At 41.1% G+C, this 19791-nt stretch overlaps 1 protein-coding gene across 4 annotated transcripts in view; it reads left to right on the top strand.

The window, feature by feature from the left end:
* The window catches only part of arnt (aryl hydrocarbon receptor nuclear translocator), a 153552-nt gene extending 139712 nt beyond the window's left edge, over positions 1-13840 (top strand). For 3 of the 4 annotated variants that reach the window (XR_007925709.1, XR_007925708.1, XR_007925707.1), the window contains exons 23-24: positions 11071-11246; positions 12545-13840. The gene's annotated coding sequence lies outside the window, so the exon portion shown is untranslated. Of the gene's footprint in view, positions 1-2999; positions 11247-12544 lie in introns of those variants that run through there. The other variant, XR_007925706.1, reaches the window with a different exon arrangement.
* The last annotated feature ends 5951 nt before the right edge of the window (positions 13841-19791 follow it).

The following is a 19791-nucleotide window of genomic DNA, read 5'->3' as shown; positions in this document are numbered from 1 at the left end:
ACCCCATCCGGCGGCAGAGGCATCTGTGAACACCACAGCATGCCGGGACACCTGCTCTAGGGGCACTCCTGCCCGCAGAAACAAGAGTTCTGACCACGGGCTGAAGGTTTGGCGGCATTCCGGAGTGATTGCCACTCGGAATGTGCCGCATTGCCACGCCCATCTCAGGACTCGGCCGTGAAGCCAGTGCTGAAGTGGTCTCATATGAAGCAAACCGAGTGGGGTTACTGCCGCTGCGGCTGCCATATGCCCCAGGAGCCTCTGAAAGAATTTCAGTGGGACCGCTGTCCTGCCTTTGAACGTATTCAGGCAGTTCAACACCAACTGAACACGTTCCTCTGTGCTCCATCTGTTCGACCGAATCCAACTCCATACCGAGAAAAGAGATCCTCTGCACGGGGGAGAGTTTGCTCTTTTCCCAGTTGACCTGAAGGCCCAACTGGCTGAGGTGACTGAGCACCAGGTCCCTGTGTTCGCACAACTGAACCCGAGACTGCGCTAAAATAAGCCAGTCGTCAAGATAGTTGAGAATGCGAACACCCTGTTCTCTCATGGGAACAAGGGCTTCCTCCACGACCTTTGTGAAGACGTGGGGAGACAGGGCCAGCCCGAAGGGTAGGACCTTGTACTGATATGCTCGACCCTCGAACGCAAAGTGCAGGAACGGCCTGTGTCGAGGTAGAATCGAGACATGAAAGTACGTGTCCTTCAGGTCGATCGCTGCAAACCAATCTTGGGGACGGATGCACTCGAAAATGCGTTTCTGCGTGAGCATTTTGAACGGTAGCTTGTGGAGGCTCTGATTCAAAACTCGCAGGTCCTAGATCAGTCGTTACCCCCTGCTTTTCTTGGGTACAATGAAGTAGGGACTGTAGAACCCTGACCTCATATCGGCTGGAGGGACTGGCTCTATCGCGTCCTTCGCCAGTAGGACTGCAATCTCCGCACGCAAGAGATGGGCATCGACAGCTTTCACTGAAGTGAAGTGGACGCCCCTGAACTTGGGGGGACGGCAGGCGAACTGAAACGCATAGCCGAGCCTGATGGTCCGAATGAGCCAGCGAGACGGACTGGGGAGCTCTAACCAGGCTCGCAGAGACCGTACAAGCGGGATCAAAGGAACCGTAGGTGTACCCGCAGTGGGGCAGCGAGGTGGAACGCAAGGACGCGGCTCGGGAAGCTCTCTTAGCGAGGCAGCCCGTAGCGGGGTCAGAGTGTGCTGAGCAACACTTACCTGGTTCCAAGGTCGGGCAGGGGGCGCAGGACAGGCTTTGGCCGCCTTCTCGAACTGCACACTGCTGCCCTCTGGCGAGGGAAGAGGGGGATGAGAGTGGAGAGGTTCTTGCCCTCCCACTGCTCTCCGAGCCCTCTTCGGACCCGGAGATGAAGGAAACTGCTCTTTTTTTGAAAATTTGGGTACCGCTGGCTGTTGAGCCAGCAGCGGAACAGAAACAAAATGGGTCACCCGTCCTAGGGCTTCTTGCTCTTGGCTTTACCACCCCTCTTGGCGGGGGCCTGGACGGGCTGGGCACCCCGCTTGCGACTGGCTCCACGGCGCCGCTTGGATGGAGGCTGCTGCTGCGGCGGCGTGGGAGCGGGGGCAGCCGCAGGGGGGCGCCCTCGGCGACGAGCAGGCTGAGGTGCTGCCGGCAGCGGATGGGTGGACGCAGCAGCTGACCGCCGCGGCAGGATGTGACTGATGGCCTCAGTCTGCTTCTGTACAGCCGAGAACTCCGAGAACTCCGAGATGGTCATCTTCCCACAATGGGTACATGATTCATCCACGAACGCTGCCTCAGCGTGCTTTAAGCCCAGACACGTGATGCAGCGATTGTGACCATCCCTCGGTGCCAGGTAACGACCGCTTCCAGAAACACACAAGTAGAATGTCATCTTTAAAAAGACGCAAGCTCTACTTGTGTAAGCTCTTTCAGGGACTTGCTCTTTAAAAGTGCTGAAGCATGCAGGGGAACGGCGCACTGTTACCGGCCGTGAAAACAGCCCTTTACAGCTGGGAACAGCTTTGCTCAAATAAAGCAAAAAAAGAAAAATAATCAAAAGAAAGAGAGGACTCGACCCCGCTGCTATGCAGTCCGCCCGCACCGAGAGAAGAGCAGTATGAAGAGCTGGACTCATCTAGAAGACACTTGCTTGCAGAAAAACAGACGCATCTGTTCGGCTCCTCAGCGAAAAGCTGAAGATGCAACGCACCTGCTGCTCGTTAAATACCCACGCTGCGGGGCGAGCAGCTGATGCATATGATTGCATGCCAATGTGCATTGGCTCGTTTAGTTACACTCGAAGCAGATTGGCCTCTCTAGCAAGATTCCTATTCGTCGGTCTGTCCGACATACGTCGAACATGACCGACTGAATGGGAACTACGGGACGAACGGAGAGTTATGCTCATGTCGGATACAATTTCAGTATCGGATTTCACTGCTGTCCTTCAGAAAGGTCTTCCTTCAACTCACCTAAAGCGTGCAAGGTAGTTTCAGTACTTTCAACGAAGCAAGTAACGTTACTGGTTGACGCCATAATTAGGCTTTTACCTGGCAAAGCTTATGGGTCGCGTGGAGAGCATTGGGTGTTCCGTTGCAGCACGTTGCTGGGCTGTGTGACGATCACGGACATGTTTTGTTCATCCTGAGTGCGTCTTCCCAGATAACACACATACGTCGGGCTGATGTTGTCTCGATGGACAAAGTTCCATCGCCGGGACGTAGCTCACGGAGCATTTGCTAATCGGGAAAATGTCGCCGAGACGTTGGCCTCTGATCGCGAATGCTCTCCGGCCGATGTGTGGACGATGCAAAGCTGTAAATACTGGCCGCTGTGCAGAGGCTTTCTAGGGCCTTTATTTATTTAGGATGAAACTTTCACGCTACACCCAGAGAGCAGTGACACAGAATCAACCTAGAATCGATGTTGATTTCAGTTGGGCTAAAGTTTTACCCAGTTAACACATTTTCATTTTTAAAAATCCCAAATACTTAATACTAATAGATAAATGAGCATGTTTATGTAATAATCACACATCACATTCAGTTAACATTGTTTTAATATTTACAAAATACAGTTACAGATAGCCTGCATGTTTAGAGCATACAACCTTCTATATACAAACCGTCAATATGACTAATAGAGCATTTACATTCAAATACACAGAGGTATACAAGAAAATTACAGGCCAAACAGTCTCAAGTTAAAAAATTAAAAGCAATATTTACTCAAGAACAAAACTGGTCATGTTCTTTTGTATCAAACATGTTATTTTTATTGGAGCACAAAAGGAGATGTAAGGCATCATTCAGAATCTTTTGAACAGTATATACACCAAACCCTACTCTACTGGAGATTCTACTTCCGGGTCGAGAACGCGTCTGTGCTGCCGCTTCACACCTGGACTGTTTGTATGTTTTGTTACATGTTTTTCCACCGTTCTGTTTGGATTATTTTTTCAGTATTCTGTCTGGATTACTCCATTTCTCACTGCTGATCTTTGAACTGGACTATTATCATTTTCAAACTCCTGTTGTCTGTGAGCTTGCCACCGGGCTGCTGCGAGCCCTCTACCTGTTAACGCCTCCACCACGTTCGGCTCTTCTGATGGGTGAGTTACCGCTCTCTCAGTCGGTTGCGCTGTTCGTTTAATAGCTTGCTATCTGGGTGTGTTGTCTCCTATTTAGTATGCCCTTTTTGGTGAAGTGGCGTTCAGGTCCTGGCTAACGTGGTTTTAGCCTGTGATCGGCTCGCATTTGCTCAGTACTAACATGCCTCGGGCAAAAGTTTGTCTTTTTTCTTTTATCTGCCTAATTTTCTATCTCACTTTCATAATGGATATTGGATATTTACCATCACAGCTAAGGGCCTTGAACTGCCACCCACGTCTCGATTCTGTGACGTATGAATGCTGTCGGAGTCTAAGGATTCTCCGGCGCCCACGATACATTCACCGCTCACGGCGTGTCTTCAGGAGTACCTTTTGCTCTAAGCCTGATTCCCTTCCGTGCATCTGGACTAACCATAGATTGTCGTCCATGACCAGACAGTTACCCGCCGGCAATACTATACATCGCTCTTTAATTTATCTCACTGATGCCCAGCAACATCCCGCTAACTTGAATTCCCTGCATCGTCACTTTGCGCTTCTGAACTGTCGATCAATATCGGACAAAGCCCCTTATCTTAATGAAATTATCACTGACAATAAGCTTGACATTTTTCTTCTCACTGAAACTTGGCAAGTTCCGGATGATTTTCTGCAGTTGAATCTTCTCACACCTGAAGGATATAAGTATCTGTCCAGACCTCGTCTGCATGGTAAAGGGGGTGGTCTCGCTGTCATTTATAGAGACAATCTCCGACTCACGCAACTTAATTTTCATGATACCAATTCATTTGAATATATGGTATTGAAGGCTGACTCTCTTATAATTATCTTGCTCTATCGTCCTCCTAAAGCCCTGTCCAACTTTTTTTCTGAACTCAGTGAACTGTTAACCCTTGCCTGTTCATTAACATTTCCCATTCTCCTGCTTGGTGACTTCAATATTCATGTCGATACTGTTTGCTCTAACACTAATCAATTACTGTCTGTTTTTGAATGTTTTAATCTGACTCAGAATGTTCATTTTCCTACCCATACTCGTGGTCATATCCTTGATCTGATCTGTACATCAAGGGTTGATATCTGTTCCATCTCTTCCTCTGACACTGGTATCTCTGATCACAAACTTCTTGATTTTAGCTTAAATCTGCCTATGCGTAAAAAATGCCTTAAAACTGTTATTTCATACCGCAATCTGAAAGCTATTGATACTGCATCATTCTGTACCTCTATTGTTTCTTCGAACCTCTCTGATGTCTTTGATATATCTTCTCCCTCCATGATATTATCTAAATATCACTCCATAATTTCTGAAATCTTACAGCAGCATGCTCCTATTAAGACCAGAAGTGTCCCTTCTTCCCACTCTTCTCCTTGGTATACCCCTGAGCTCCGTATTCTTAAGGCTACTGGTAGACGGCTTGAGCGTCTCTACAGAAAAACCGGTCTTACTGTACATTATTTAGCTTTTCTTGATCATCTCAAAATATACAAATCTGCTCTCATCTCGGCTCGCTCTAGTTTTGTCTCTGCCACAATTAATAAATCAAGTAACAGGCCAAAAGCAGTATTCAATACAATAAATAAGCTTACTAAACCTCCACCCCAAGACGCCATAGCTTCTAATGAGCTTTGCTGTTCTTTTCTGGATTATTTGCTTGAAAAGACTGATGCCATCCACCAATGCTTCTCTACTGATACAAAGCTCAACTATCCACCAAATCTATCCAGTCAAACTCTGTCTTGTTTTTCTTTGACAACCCCATCTTCTGTCTCTAAGTTAATCTTGAAATCCAACTCTTCTTCCTGTCAACTTGATCCTGCTCCTACTTCTCTCCTGAAACTTTGCCATTCTTTCATCTCTGCACCTATCTCTCACTTCATCAATACATCTCTTACTTCTGCTTCATTTCCTCTACCTCTCAAAACTGCTGCAGTTACCCCTGTTCTCAAGAAACCCAACCTCGACCCCTCAGTTCTATCTAATTATCGTCCTATTTCAAATTTACCCTTCATAGCTAAATTACTGGAAAGCACTGTTGCCTCCCAACTCCAGTCTTTTCTAGGTGAAAATAATCTCTTTGATCCCTTTCAATCTGGTTTTCGCCCCCTCCATAGTACTGAAACTGCACTTGTAAAGGTAGTGAATGATCTACTGCTTTCTGGTGACTCTGGTTCTCTGTCTATACTTCTGCTGCTCGACCTCAGCTCTGCCTTCGATACCGTCTCCCATGAATTACTTGTCTCTCGTCTCTCTGATTTGGGTATTTCTGGTACTGCTCTTTCTTGGTTCTCTTCCTATCTCTCTGACAGACAGTTCTACATCTCAGTTAAGGATTTTCAATCACCTACTGTCCCCCTGAAGCGAGGTGTTCCCCAGGGATCCGTTCTCGGGCCTTTATTATTCATAATTTACATCATACCACTAGGTCAGATTTTACAACATCATGGTCTTAACTATCACTTTTACGCTGATGACATTCAATTATACTCACTCTGCACACCTACTCTACCTCCCCAAACTGACAAAATCTCCGCTTGTGTGAGAGACATAAAAGATTGGCTTAATTCAAATTTTCTGAAACTCAACATGGACAAAACTGAGATTATTTTCATTGGAACTCCCTCACTCACCAGCAATATTTCTACCAATTTCACCTGTGAAATTGCTGGTTCTCACATCAAAACATCCAATACTGTTAAAAATTTAGGTGTAATCATTGACTCCACCCTTTTCTTTCAGTCTCATATTACCTCTATTACCAAATCTGCATTCTTTCATCTACGTCGCATTGCCCAACTCCGTCCCTTCATCAGTAACAAAGACGCCAAAACTGTCATCCATGCATTTGTCTCATCACGCCTTGATTACTGTAATGCCCTTTTCATTGGTCTACCTGCCAGCTCCATTTCCAAATTACAATACATTCAAAACTCTGCTGCTAGAATACTCACCCATACCAAGCGCTCTGCTCACATCACCCCAATTTTATATGATCTCCACTGGCTTCCAGTTGCCTACCGTATTAAATTCAAAATTCTCCTGCACACTTTTAAATCTTTGCATGGCTTGGCTCCCTCTTATCTTTGTAATATGCTCATCCCCTACACACCGACTCGCTCACTACGTTCCTCTGACTCTGGCCTTCTCGTTGTCCCTCGGCATCGCCTCTCTTCAATGGGGGGCAGATCATTCAGTACTATCGCACCAAAACTCTGGAATTCTCTCCCCCGCTCACTCTGTTGTGTTAATAATATCTCTGAATTTAAATCATTACTCAAAACTCACCTGTTTTCTGAATGTTATACCTCTGATTTGATGAATTGATTGCTCTGCATTATTACTAATATTTCTCTGAATGTTATGTTATGTCTCTTAAGTCCTGTTTTGTAGTTCTGTATTTGACTCTATTCTTCTGTATGCTTCCCTGTCCATTATTGTTTTCTTCATTGTCTACTTGTATTATCTCTTCCTTGATAATTGTAAAGCGTCCTTGAGCCCTGGAAAGGCGCTATATAAATAAAACTTATTATTATTATTATTATTATTAAGGCAGAACATCAAAAGACTGACAGCCTCAGTCACAATTCACTATCGCTTTTTCTTTTCTAATGGTGACTTAGACTAAGTGACTCTCTCCTTTTGTGTTCCACAAAAATAAAGACATGGGTGAGTTGATGGTTTATAAATAAATCTTACCCTTGAAAACGGAGGACAGAAGAATATAGCAGATGAATTGGTTTTCCTTTGTAATTAAAATGTAAGTTCCTCGCTCTTGTATTATCAGGAATGTAAACTCCTTGGGTGAAAAAGGTGACAAAGATGTAACCCACAATTTCAATAGAATAGACAAAACTATTTTTAATTACTTTTTTAAAAAAAAAATACATATTATGGGCCAAATAGAGGTTTAACCCACACTGAAAAGTGTGAAATGAAATGCCCATGAGAAAGATGCAATACTAGAGAAACCGGTAAAAATTAAAGTATGACCATTGGACAAGAAATACTGATTGGGTCAGCAGGGTCCAGCCAATCCCTCGTTAAGAATTAAATATCACTTGTTTATATATTGATTATACACAAAATGAATAGTAGTTAATAAGATAGACGTGGTTTGTCATTGGTAAAATGAGACTGGAAATTTAATCAGAATATTGTCTGAAATTATGCATGTGCTGTATAATATATTATTGTAGCAAAATTGAGCACCTGTGACAGTGGAATTTGTAGAGAATATTTCAGTAGTCACTGAGAAAATGTATTAGGATTTTCAAACTTGTAGTTTTCTTTTCTCTCTCACAAACACAACAGTTAAATTTGTACTAAACTTATTCTACGAATTCAAATTATTAAACTCATAGGCTCAAATTTTTGCTGATCGTTCAAATAAATGACCTGTAATGAAAAAATCCTATCATCCATAAAAATGACTTCTATTCCTCTCTAACATAGTCTTAAATATTAATTGTAAAATAGTAGCATTTATAATAAATAATTGGCTACTTTTCATTTCTTGCCAAAACCATAATTCTACAGTGCAAGGCAATTTCAGGGTGGTGCTGTGTTGATTACTGATTGATTAATAACGACAAGAACATGTTTATTACTGGATAGAGCACGTGTTTGAGTGGGATGTCACATACTGATGTGTCATATGTGAGATCTCGCATATCAGTTCACAAATAAAATCTGTCCATGACTTCACACTTTTGATACAGGTGTACTGCAACTGTAGAATAAAGGTGCGGTCACACTACGCTTTTCATTCCATTGACCTCCATTCATATGCACACAAATGTGGGAGACCAGAAACGCAAGCTCATGCAAAAAGTTTGGTTTGGAACTCTGACCTGCGAATTCGCATCACACGACTATGTGTAAAGAGTACAAAATCGCTACATGAAGGTGTGACCTCTTGGCTAAATTAAAAAAAAAAAAAAAAAGTAGTAAAGTCGAGTAGACTGTATATTTTTATATTTTGAATATACTATTTGTTAAATGTTGTTAAAAATTCATGTTTATAAAAAGACTCTGCAGAAATCATATCACGCCAGTTACAGTGTCCGAAGAAATTTCGCATGCTCAAAGTAGTGTGTCCGCAGCTTAAATGTGAGCATATGAATATCTTAATTTCTGTTTCGTAGAATAGGACTTGTGCACTACCAGAAAAGAATTTGAAAAGGTTTAACTGTTGTGTTGTTTGTAAAAGAGAAAGAGAGAGAAAAGTTTGCAACTCCTAAAAAAAAACATTGTGTGATTATTCTTTACAACTAGAAATCCCACTGTCACAGGTGCTCAGTTTTGCTATACTAATACCCTCTCAGAACATGGTAGTAATCAGCCATCCATGCAAAAGCAGAGGTCGGTGTGGTGTACTGTTGGTACATCTGTCCAGGCCAAGATCTGATGTCTTCATGCCTTCAGCTGGGGATCCCAGAGACCCTGCATTAAAAACAGTGAAGTTCAAAATCCATTGTACATGCCCATTACAAAGTATCACATCTGGTAACATAAATCAACCTTCCAGGTTCAATTTAACTTTAGCTCAATAGATGATATTTTTAGCATAATATTGCCCAAAAGAAACAGTTTTGACTTGCACTCTGAATATTCCTTTAATATGGCATTTTGTGAGAGGCATTGTCACATTTTCTTCTCTAAGTAATTTTTATTTAAAATTAATGATTAATGTAAAATATAAAGAATTCATGCATTTACAAACCTCATTTGGATAAATATGATAGTTTACACAGGAAAGCCTGTCAGTGATGGGCTGTAATGAAAAAGAAAAGACACATAACATATATACCTATCAAAATAGACTAATACAGTCTCTTGATCTGGGTAGTGGCAGCTATTGGGGAAACTCACCATCTTCATGGCATCAAGGCCTCGTCCTGAAGAATCTTAGCGCCAAATGCTGGGGATCACATCTCATCTGGTAACAAGAGCACAGCCATAATTGTAGGAACTCTAATGACATCTTTACCCCCTGATATTGTATTGGTGATTTAATTCAAACATTTTAGAGGCTGAGTATGAGCAGTGTGTAAGCTGACCAGATTTATGTGAAAAATAACTTAAATGCCCAAAGTTGTTGACCCCCTGAACCAGTCAGCATTTAAAGTATTTAAGTATTTGGTAACACTTTACAATAAGGTCCATTAGTTAACCTTAGATACTAATACATTATTAAAATCTTGTTAACATTAGTTAATGCACTGTGAACTAACATGAACAAACAATGAACAACTGTATTTTCATTAACTAACATTAACGAAGATTAGTAAATACAGCAACAAACGTATTGCTCATGGTTAGTTCATGTTAGTTAATACATTAACTAATGTTTAACTAATGAAACTTTTTGTAAAGTGTTACAAATATTTAGTAAAACGTATTTAAGAATGTATCAGTAAAAAATACATACAAATAAATCAAAAAAGACCTAGAGAAAATATATTAATGACCATAACATCCTGTTATCATATAGTTTATCATAAATACAAACAATATAACATTATTTGTCACCTCATCTCATTTCGCTGATTATTTTACCCTAAAGGCTTTTCACAGACACTCTCACTGAAACAACCAGGGGTTAAAGGGTTAGTTCACCCAAAAATGAAAATTCTGTCATTAATTACTCACCCTCATGCCGTTCCACACCCATAAGACCTTCGTTAATCTTCGGAACACAAATTAAGATATTTTTGTTGAAATCCAATAGCCAGCAATGACATTTCCTCTCTCAAGATCCATTAATGTACTAAAAACATATTTAAATCAGTTCATGTGAGTACAGTGGTTCAATATTAATATTATAAAGCAACGAGAATATTTTTGGTGCGCCAAAAAAAATAAATAAAAAATAACGTGATAGCCGATTTCAAAACACTGCTTCAGGAAGCATCGGAGCGTTATGAATCAGCGTATCGAATCAGCGGTTCGGAGCGCCAAAGTCACATGATTTCAGCAGTTTGGCTGTTTGACACGATCCGAATCATGATTCGATACGCTGATTCATAGCGCTCCGAAGCTTCCTGCTTAACAGGAGTATAGGCCTAACAGATTCATTGCAGTGCGGACATTCCACTTGATGTAGCGGCACTCTTACATGCCAATTGCAAGACAAGTAGATGTTTTGCATGATCTCGCGACTATATGTTAATGAGTTTGTGCTCCTGTAATGAGCGCCAAGCTATTGTGTTCGACACTGTGTGTGTGTGTGTGTGTGTGTGTGTGTGTGTGTGATAAACACTGTGTTGATATATGCAATTTTGAACTACTGTATTTTCCTGTTCTCATGTACTAAAGTGAGAAAATATAATAGTGATTTGATAACCGGTTGTGACTCGTGAATGAAATTAAGTGTAAAACATATTTTATATTATGTAATTTTAATCCAAGTTCTTATGTCATTGTTCTAAATAACGAGATGACATATACTGCAACAGGTACTCCAGTCCCAGCTACTGCGTTTACGTAGGAAGTGTGGTGAATGTGATGGGCCGGATGTAAATTTGAAGATAATCGTCTACAGTCATTACAGTGGGTTAAAAGCTGTGGGCCAGCAGGTGGTTCCGGTTTACATGGTCCGGTATCATCTCCCTGAGGACAGCAGGTGGAACAGGTGATGTGCTGGGTGCATGATGTTATGCACTCTCCCAGACAGCGGGTGGCATAGACTGCGTTAAGTCCGTCAAATGGCATCAGACAACATTTTTATTCAGAAATATCTTAATGGACAGTTTAGTCATTCTGGAAGAATTCTGGGTAATGAAATGATTTGTATGAGAATTTAAATACTGCTATGAATAGACATATTTGCTTATGGCATTAAATCATAAATTATGATAATGAATAATAGGATAACGATTGAATAATAAACTATCAAGTCATGTATGCATCTTGGACGAACCACGCAAACATATATATTAGGGGGACTGTTCATGTTGAGGGAGTAGATGTTATTACATCATTGAGTCTGCCATATTTTGGTTTGGTGCTCGTCACCTCTGACTCTCAAATTGTATTTACTACTGTACGGGATAGCGATATGGTGTGCAAACTCACCAGCATGCAAACTCAGACTAATAGATATAATAGAAATATATATTTAAAATATTGAGTTCCATACTAAATACGATTAAACTAACTAAATCGAAATAGTTCCACAGTCTTGGGATCTATTGGTGGAGGGCTTGCTACACAGTAGTATCTGCTTAGAGCACCCACACTAAATTCTGGGGAATTTCTGGATTCGGGGCTGGGCAATCACTCTACTGCTTAGCCTTCCACAAAACATCAAACAATGCCTTTTGTTAAGAGAGTGTTCAGTCTTGCATTGACATAGGGGTAAATACAAGCATTTATCAGCAGCTGCACATTCAAATCTATAGCAGCAGCAAGCTTTACGTAATATATATAGCGACTAAACATAGTACATGAGGATGTTCAAAGTAATGGGCTTCTCGCATATACACCTTCAACGGAACTTATTATTTGCTCAACTTCCAACTTCCAAGGCTGATTTCAGTTAACCTAGTGTGTTCGGGCTGGTTCAGCCGAAGCGCGTTAGAATATTGCTCCATTATCTCTAATGACATAAACTTTCAATGGGACTATACAGGTTTTTCCAATGATAAAAGGATGCTAAATCTTTATACTATTTGCTCAGGTGGTGTGGGAGATTATTTTCCATCTCTTAGCTTGCAATGCGTCCATCTTGTTAGAGCACTTATGCACGTTCTAATCGGACACATTCCTGCCTTTTGACACATGCACACGTAATCTAGCCATTAGGTTTAGGCATTCGATGTTAGCATTTGGTGTGTAGCAGGCATACATAGTCTTAAAGGCATTAGAGCCAAGCTTAAGCAAACTACCAGTTAAATATTTTAAAAAAAAATCTGCTTCTTCAATTCACAGTTTCATCCCTGTTGCTGACACTGGACCCCAGCGCACCAAGCCTCTTCAAGTCCCCCCAACCGTCTACTGAACAGCATAGTGAAGACATTCCCAACAACCAAGCTATTCCTACACCTCTGCGCTACATGTTTCACCACTTCAGAAGGAAAGCTCTTGATCCACATTCCATACTTTTCTAGTGGCAGTTCTCACAGGTTGTATAATATAAATAAATTAAATAGTTCTCTTACATTTAAGCACTCAAAAATGGCAGATTTAACAAGGTCACACTTTATTATCCAGCATTAATTCCGTGTTTTGATCTTCTTTCATGTCACGATTCCTGCAAATTCGGAGAATGCAGCTCCTCAGATCCTTACAGCTGATGGAAACTGATGACCAGGGCCTGGTTCGTTAAAACACCCATGTCATTCACGTGGCTTCTACACTTACCACTCATCCAGAATCGGCGCAGCAATGTCAGCATTCCAAGAGTACTACCCACTACCCTTAAAGAAATGGGCCGCTGGAATTCGGCAGCCCACAAATGCTACATCAGACCTAATTCCAAAGACCTTGAAAGGACAAGAAACATCTCTGATTTAAATTATCAGGTGGTGCTGGGCATCCGGGTATATTAATTTATTCAGATACAATTTTCAATTGATCATTTGCGGAGGTTAGCAATGACGTGTATGCAGCATTTTACAGTATCTGAATCCTCAGCTAGTGGAGGGGAGGATCTCGGCTACGAGATTTGAGTTTGATGCAGGGGACCGGGGACAAATGTTCCGGAGCGGTCACCATCAAAAAACCAGCATACCATACACTGCATTAGATAAAACCAATCACATTCTATAGGCATGTTATTTATGCATATGAGCTCTGGCTCAGTATCATTCTAGTTTAGGCCACTAGGTCAGATGCACATTTATAGGTAAGCTCAATAGTGTTAAGCCACTCGGCAAAGCAGGCCAAGGCACACATAGATAGTCATACATGCGCCTATAGCTCTACGGAGCAGCAGCAGTACACATATTTTGGCGTTCAGATCTGCTGGGTGGGGGGTATCAGGCCGAAGCTACCCGGCCGCTTTCTTAACTTGGGTAGCACGGACCATGCGGTCCACTGCTTTGAGGGGGTTCTACCATTCTTGCAGCAGCCTTTCCTTGTTGTTTTCTTTGACTAAGCTGAACAAATTTGTATTTGCTCAGCAGCAGCAGTAGCAACAGCAGCAGCAACGTAGCAGATCTCGTACGCCAAAATCAAGCCATGTATACTTCATGCCCCATGCCAATAAATGCTGGTTGAATTTAATCCACTCCGAGAGTTGTCATGATTGAACAATTAATTACATATATGGTTCAGGATTAGTTCTAGTTTAATAGTTAATTTAGAAAGACTGGTCTAGTTTGTCCAGCAAACTATCAGTTTTCTTTATTGATTATTATAAAAGGAGATTATTTCACTGGCCACGAAAAATAATTTCCTATTTTAGCATTAAAGCGTAAAGCAGTTTGCAGAATCGAAACATAGAAGTGACTTGATTTTCTGAATGAGCAACAGAGACAATCAAGCATGAATATAATGGATTTAATATATGAAACTACAAATACATAGGCTATACGGCTAAATATACACAAAGAATACACATATAAAGACAGGAAAAGAGAGAAAACAAAGAGTAGCAAAACTTTCAGACAGTCCTTAAGAGCCAGCAAAGAATCAGTCTCACTTGGTAAGGTTGTTTAACTTAGCGCATCTAAAATAGATAGAAGCGGTAGGCTACTTGCATGAGTTTGCGTGCTGAGTTTCAAAAAGATAAGGTGAAGGTTCAGTGCATCTGTGGCTGCAGTTCATTGGCTTCTTCTGTCTCCACGGGAAGTTTGAACTGAGAACTTGAAAGTTTGCTTCGCCGAAGATGGTCGTCCCGAAAAAGGAGAGGAGCGCGTGAAGGGAGCGCGGTCGCCAAGACGTCCGGGAGAGACGTGCGTGAGATGGCGAGGGACAATTGAAAGACAATCAAGAGACAAAGGAACGTGCGTGTGGTTGTCTTTTAAGGACAAACAAGCCAAACCGCCTCCTTCGGTGAACAGCCAATGTCCAGCGTGGATTCTGAGGAGGGAAAAGTTCTCTTTGTCTTGTCTTGCGGCTCAATTTGCATAATTTATGATGGTTTCAGAATTGGTAACTTTTACTCCAAAAGACCTTAGAAATAGACTAATGCATGGTATCGTAACAGAACATACATAGTTAATTAAAGCATCCTGAGAGGGTTCATTCAAGCCTAAACATGGCCTGGTGAAAAAGACTTAAAGACATAGATACAATCTTACACTCGCATATAAAGGTTTGGGGTACAATTCACACAACTATAATCGTAACTTAATATTAAATACATGATTAAACTGAAATACAGGCTTACAGGATTACATTTTAATCATATTTTAATGAATGTGACTTAAAGAGAGTCCTGGTATGTTCCTCTGTGTGTGCGCGTACGTGTATCGGAGTTTGACGACGTCTGGAATGTGGCCGCATGGCTTGCCGTAATTCGATCTGAGTTTAGCACGATCTCTCACAAGGGAGAGATTCGTGGATCCATCGACACGGCCATAAAATGTGTCAAGTGAGCTGGTAATGTCAGCCAGCCCGGAGCCAATGTGAGATTTACAAACGAAAGTTCAAGAAGGTAAAACTTTAATGAAGTTTATAGTAGACTTGCTAATCTGATCCTGCGCAGACGATACACAAATCATTTGTAACTCTAATGAGAGTAGTCTCAGTGCTATGGTACAGTCTAAATCCTGACTGGAAATCTTTGCAGATACTAGGGCTGGGACGATACATTGATTCTCAGTCGATAATGAATCTGGATCGATCCTGATATTTTCTCTCTCTAATCGATTCTGACCTTAGTTTTAACAGCGGATGTTGCTCTAGGCTTGTTTTTAACCACACACTCTCAAACGCTCATGAAGAAGACTGCTGGACAGCACTTGTGTGTTCGGCTGAGTCATGTAGGTAGTTAAATATACTTGCACCTCGGCTCAGAATGCATTTATAATGCGAGATTTGTAATTTGCATCAAACTTTTCGAACTTTATGAATGATAATTTTAGGTTTAAGTGGTGTGTGGAACTGGAAGCAGGCAGTGTACGAGTGTTTCAGAATCGATTCGAGAGAGAATCGCGATACATTGGAAAATATCAGAATCGCTCCAGATTCTTTGTATCGTGAATCGAGATTCAGTGTATTGTCCCAGCCCTAGCAGATACCATTTCTTTCTAAAAAGGAACATAGTTGCGACGATACTGCCTTTTCTAGTATTTTTGACAGAAAAGGTAGATTTGAGATTGGCCTGTAATTGACTAATTCTTTAGGATCAAGTTGTGGTTTAATAATAGCCAGCTTAAAATTTTTTGGTACGTATCATAGTGACAATGATGAATTAATGATATTAAGAAGAGGAGCTATGACCTCTGGAAGCATCTTTTTCAATAGCTTAGTCGGTATAGGGTCTAACATACATGTTGTTGTTGATTTTGATTATTTAACAAGTTTAGACAACTCTTCAGGGACACTACAATGCACTGTCTGACGCGATACTGTAGTAGACGGTTGCATGGTTGTAATTTTCTCTCTAATATTATCAATCTTGCAAGTAAAGAAGTTCATAAAGTCATTACTGCTGTGCTGTTTGGAAACATCAGAAGTTGAAGCCATATTTCTCGTTAATTTAGCCACTGTATCAAATAAATACCTACTGTTGTGTTTGTTTTCTTCTAAGAGATTTGAAAAATAAGTAGATCTAGCAGTTTTTAAGGCCTCTCTGTATGTAAAAATGCTTTCTTTCCACAAAATGCGAAAAACCTCTAGTTTTGTTTTCTTCCAGCTGTGCTCCATTTTTCTGGCTGCTCTCTTAAGAGCCCGAGTGTGCTCGTTGTACCACGGCATTGGACTAATTTCCTTAATCTTCTTTAAGTGCAAAGAAGCAACTGAGTCTAATGAGCTGGAAAAGAGAGGGTCAAGTTTCTGTTGTAACATCAAGTTCTTAATGATCTGAGATGTCATCGGTCTGCTGCAGAATTTCAATGGCATCAATATCGATTCCATGTGACAATATTAGATCTAAAGTATGGTTACGACAATGAGTGGGTCCTGACATGTGCTGTCTAACTCCAGTAGAGTTTAGAATGTCTGTAAATGCCAATCCCAATGCGTCTTTTTCATTATCTAAATTAAAATCATCAATAATTAGGACTTTATCCGCAGCCAGTACTAACAGCATTTTTTTTAGTGTACGTACACTAGATAACGTTACATAAAGCACCATCACTTCAAAGGAATTATATTTGAAAGACTTTTAAGTAATACTGAAGATATTATTATAAGTTACAGCAACACCTCCCCCTTTGCCTTTCAGACGAGGCTTGTGTGTATAACAGTAACCTTCAGGGGTGGACTCATTTAAAGTAATGTAATCGTCTGGTTTTAGCCAGGTTTCTGTCAAACAAAGCACATCTAGGTTATGATCTGTAATCATATCATTTACAAAGAGTGATTTTGTAGAAAGGGATCTAATATTCAGCAACCCGAGCTTTATCATTTGTTCATCAGTATTATATGTGTTTTTTATTTGTCAATTAAATTTTTACCCTTAAATGGGTTTGGGAGTTTTTTGTCTTAACTAATTCAGGGTACAGACACAGTCTCTATGTGATGATATCTAGGTGAAAGAGTCTCTATGTGTTGGGATTTATCTGACTTCTGTGACGTGAGACAGCTAGCAGATGGTCGGTTTAGCCAGTCTGTCTGCTTCCCCAGTTTGTCATGTTTCAGCTCTATGACTATGTGCCATATTACTAGGTTACCAGGATGGATGAATACCATCTCTTTTCAACAGGTCAGGTCTCCCCCAAAAACTTTTCCAATCGTCTACGAACTCTATATTATTCTGCAGACACCACTTAGACAGCCAGCCATTGAGTGATGATAGTCTGCTAAGTATCTCATCACTCTGACGATCAGGTAGGGGTCCAGAGCAAATTACAGTGCCTGACATCGTACTTGCGAGTTCACACACCTCTTTAATGTTAAATTTAGTGATCACCGACTGGCGAAGTCGAACATCATTAGTGCCGATGTGAATAATAATCTTAGAGAATTTACGATTAGCATTAGCCAGCGCTTTTAAATTTGCTTTGATGTCAGGCGCTCTGGCTTCCAGCATACATGTGACTATGGGGACTGGTGTCTCTATTTTTATGTAATAGAATCGCCAATAACCAGGGCACTTTCAACAAGATTCTCAGTGGGGAGAACCTGTTTGAAGTTCTAATCGGAATGGAACAGAGGTGTTTTGCCCCGGGACTATGCCATCTCAAAGTCACCCAGTTGCCCTGTTGCACAGGCTCTACAGCCAGAACTGAACAAAGTACGGAGTTTGATAAGCTAGTCACATCCAAAACAGTATCTAGAGCCCTTGCATTCTTACTATCCTAGTTTGGATGCATATCCCTAATTCTGAAAGTTTCTCTGTCCCTGCAGAAAGCTATACTAAACATGTGACCGGCAGTGCAAGTAACAATAACAGGGGAAGATGTCATTACTCACCGTGTTTGTAGACTGATCCGACTCACCACAGTTGTTTGATGGACTCGTAGAAAAAGAAGCGTGCGAGAGAAAGCGTGTCATCTGTGCCTACTGACTTTAATGTGTAAACAACTTTAATGTGTGTTCTATGTGCACAATGTGTTTAGCACAATTACAAATTTGGAAATACAAACAGGATCATTGCAATTTGGATGTTTAACTATTAAACTTATTGCTATTGGGCTGCTAATCCACTAGCAAGTGAAGTCAGTAGCTGGAGGCCTTGCATGAACAATGCAGTTAACTCACTAAGAGATTTACCTGCAAATGAGCGTTGATCTTTGCTCTTAGAATGTGGTTTCCTGTTTTTCTGAAAATAAGGTGGAGGTCTACCCCTATCCAGTGACCAGCATTTTTCCTCTGTATGGCCTATTTTCTGACAGGAACTGCAAAACCTGCTCTCTTTGCCACAGGGTTGTTTGCTGTGTTCTCCTGGAGTTTGAGGATTTTCATGACTCTCTAATGCTCGCACACCATGCGTTCTGGTACATGACTCTGCGCTATTCCGGTGCTGCATCATCTTAAGAACTGAAATAGGCACACTTTCTTGAGCAGTGGCCTCTGAACAAAACATTCCAGATTCATTAGAGCAAGTCACCTCCTCTAAGAAGTGAACATGCTTTTTAGCCCCATCGCTGTTAAGCATTTTGGGAGACTTTTTTAGCATTTAGCTTAGCCATGAGATCTGCAATGATCTCCTTGTGTTTTTTACACTTTTCAGTCAGGTCTAACTGCTCAGCTAGTAAATTATCTAGCTGTGTTTGAAGATCCCGAATCTTTACCTCTGACTTTTGTGCCTCTGCATTTTTAGAATGCACTTCTTTACATTTAGCATCTATACTTGAAAATAGATGTGTGGTCACATCACGCAGCCGCGCACAACTTATGAAGTTTAAAGCCTCAATTATTTCGCCACGTTTTGATTTCTTTTGGTGTTTGCCAATTATGTCCCACCATTTGAGCATTTCATCATCTGAACATTTAATCCCAATATATTGTTTCTTGAGTTTGCACAAAGTAGGCTCAACTTTTTTGCTCCATAAAGCAAACAATGCGTCACTCTTTTCAGAAATTTTCCCTTCCATCCCTGAGGAGATCTGAATATCATACCATTAAACAATGAAAACAGACTTACCCATTCCTTGTTGAGAACGTCAGCTTTAATCCATTCACAAGATCAACTGTGAAAAAATGTCCTCATTCTGACGACCGATCAAAGTAGATTTCAGAAAACTCACTGCAAGGGATCCCGGGTTTCGGCACCATCTGTAAGGGTGGACCTCCTACAGGGGTTCAGGCTGTAGGGTTGCCGAGCGACTAAAGAAACGTTATCAGCAAGATGGCAGAAAACTGTACATTTCTTGTCTATAACCACCCACTGCAACTTATACCAACGACGGAAATAAGCGCAGTTATAATAGAAAAATATGTGGGAGAGCGTTGCTACAGTGTGACAATATTGTATTGCAATAGGGAGCACATTAATGTTAATACTAAATCAAAACTAGTTAGCACATCATTTGTAATAGAAAGGGTTTAATGACAATATCTGATTATGGTTACACTTAAAATAAATACAAAATAGATGTATGAGATGATAAAATCATATACCA

This window comes from Ctenopharyngodon idella, chromosome 16 (genome assembly GCF_019924925.1).
Source record: "Ctenopharyngodon idella isolate HZGC_01 chromosome 16, HZGC01, whole genome shotgun sequence".
Lineage (NCBI taxonomy): Eukaryota > Metazoa > Chordata > Actinopteri > Cypriniformes > Xenocyprididae > Ctenopharyngodon > Ctenopharyngodon idella.
Note: the sequence above shows the minus strand (reverse complement) of the source record. Positions and strands in the feature narration are given on the sequence as shown.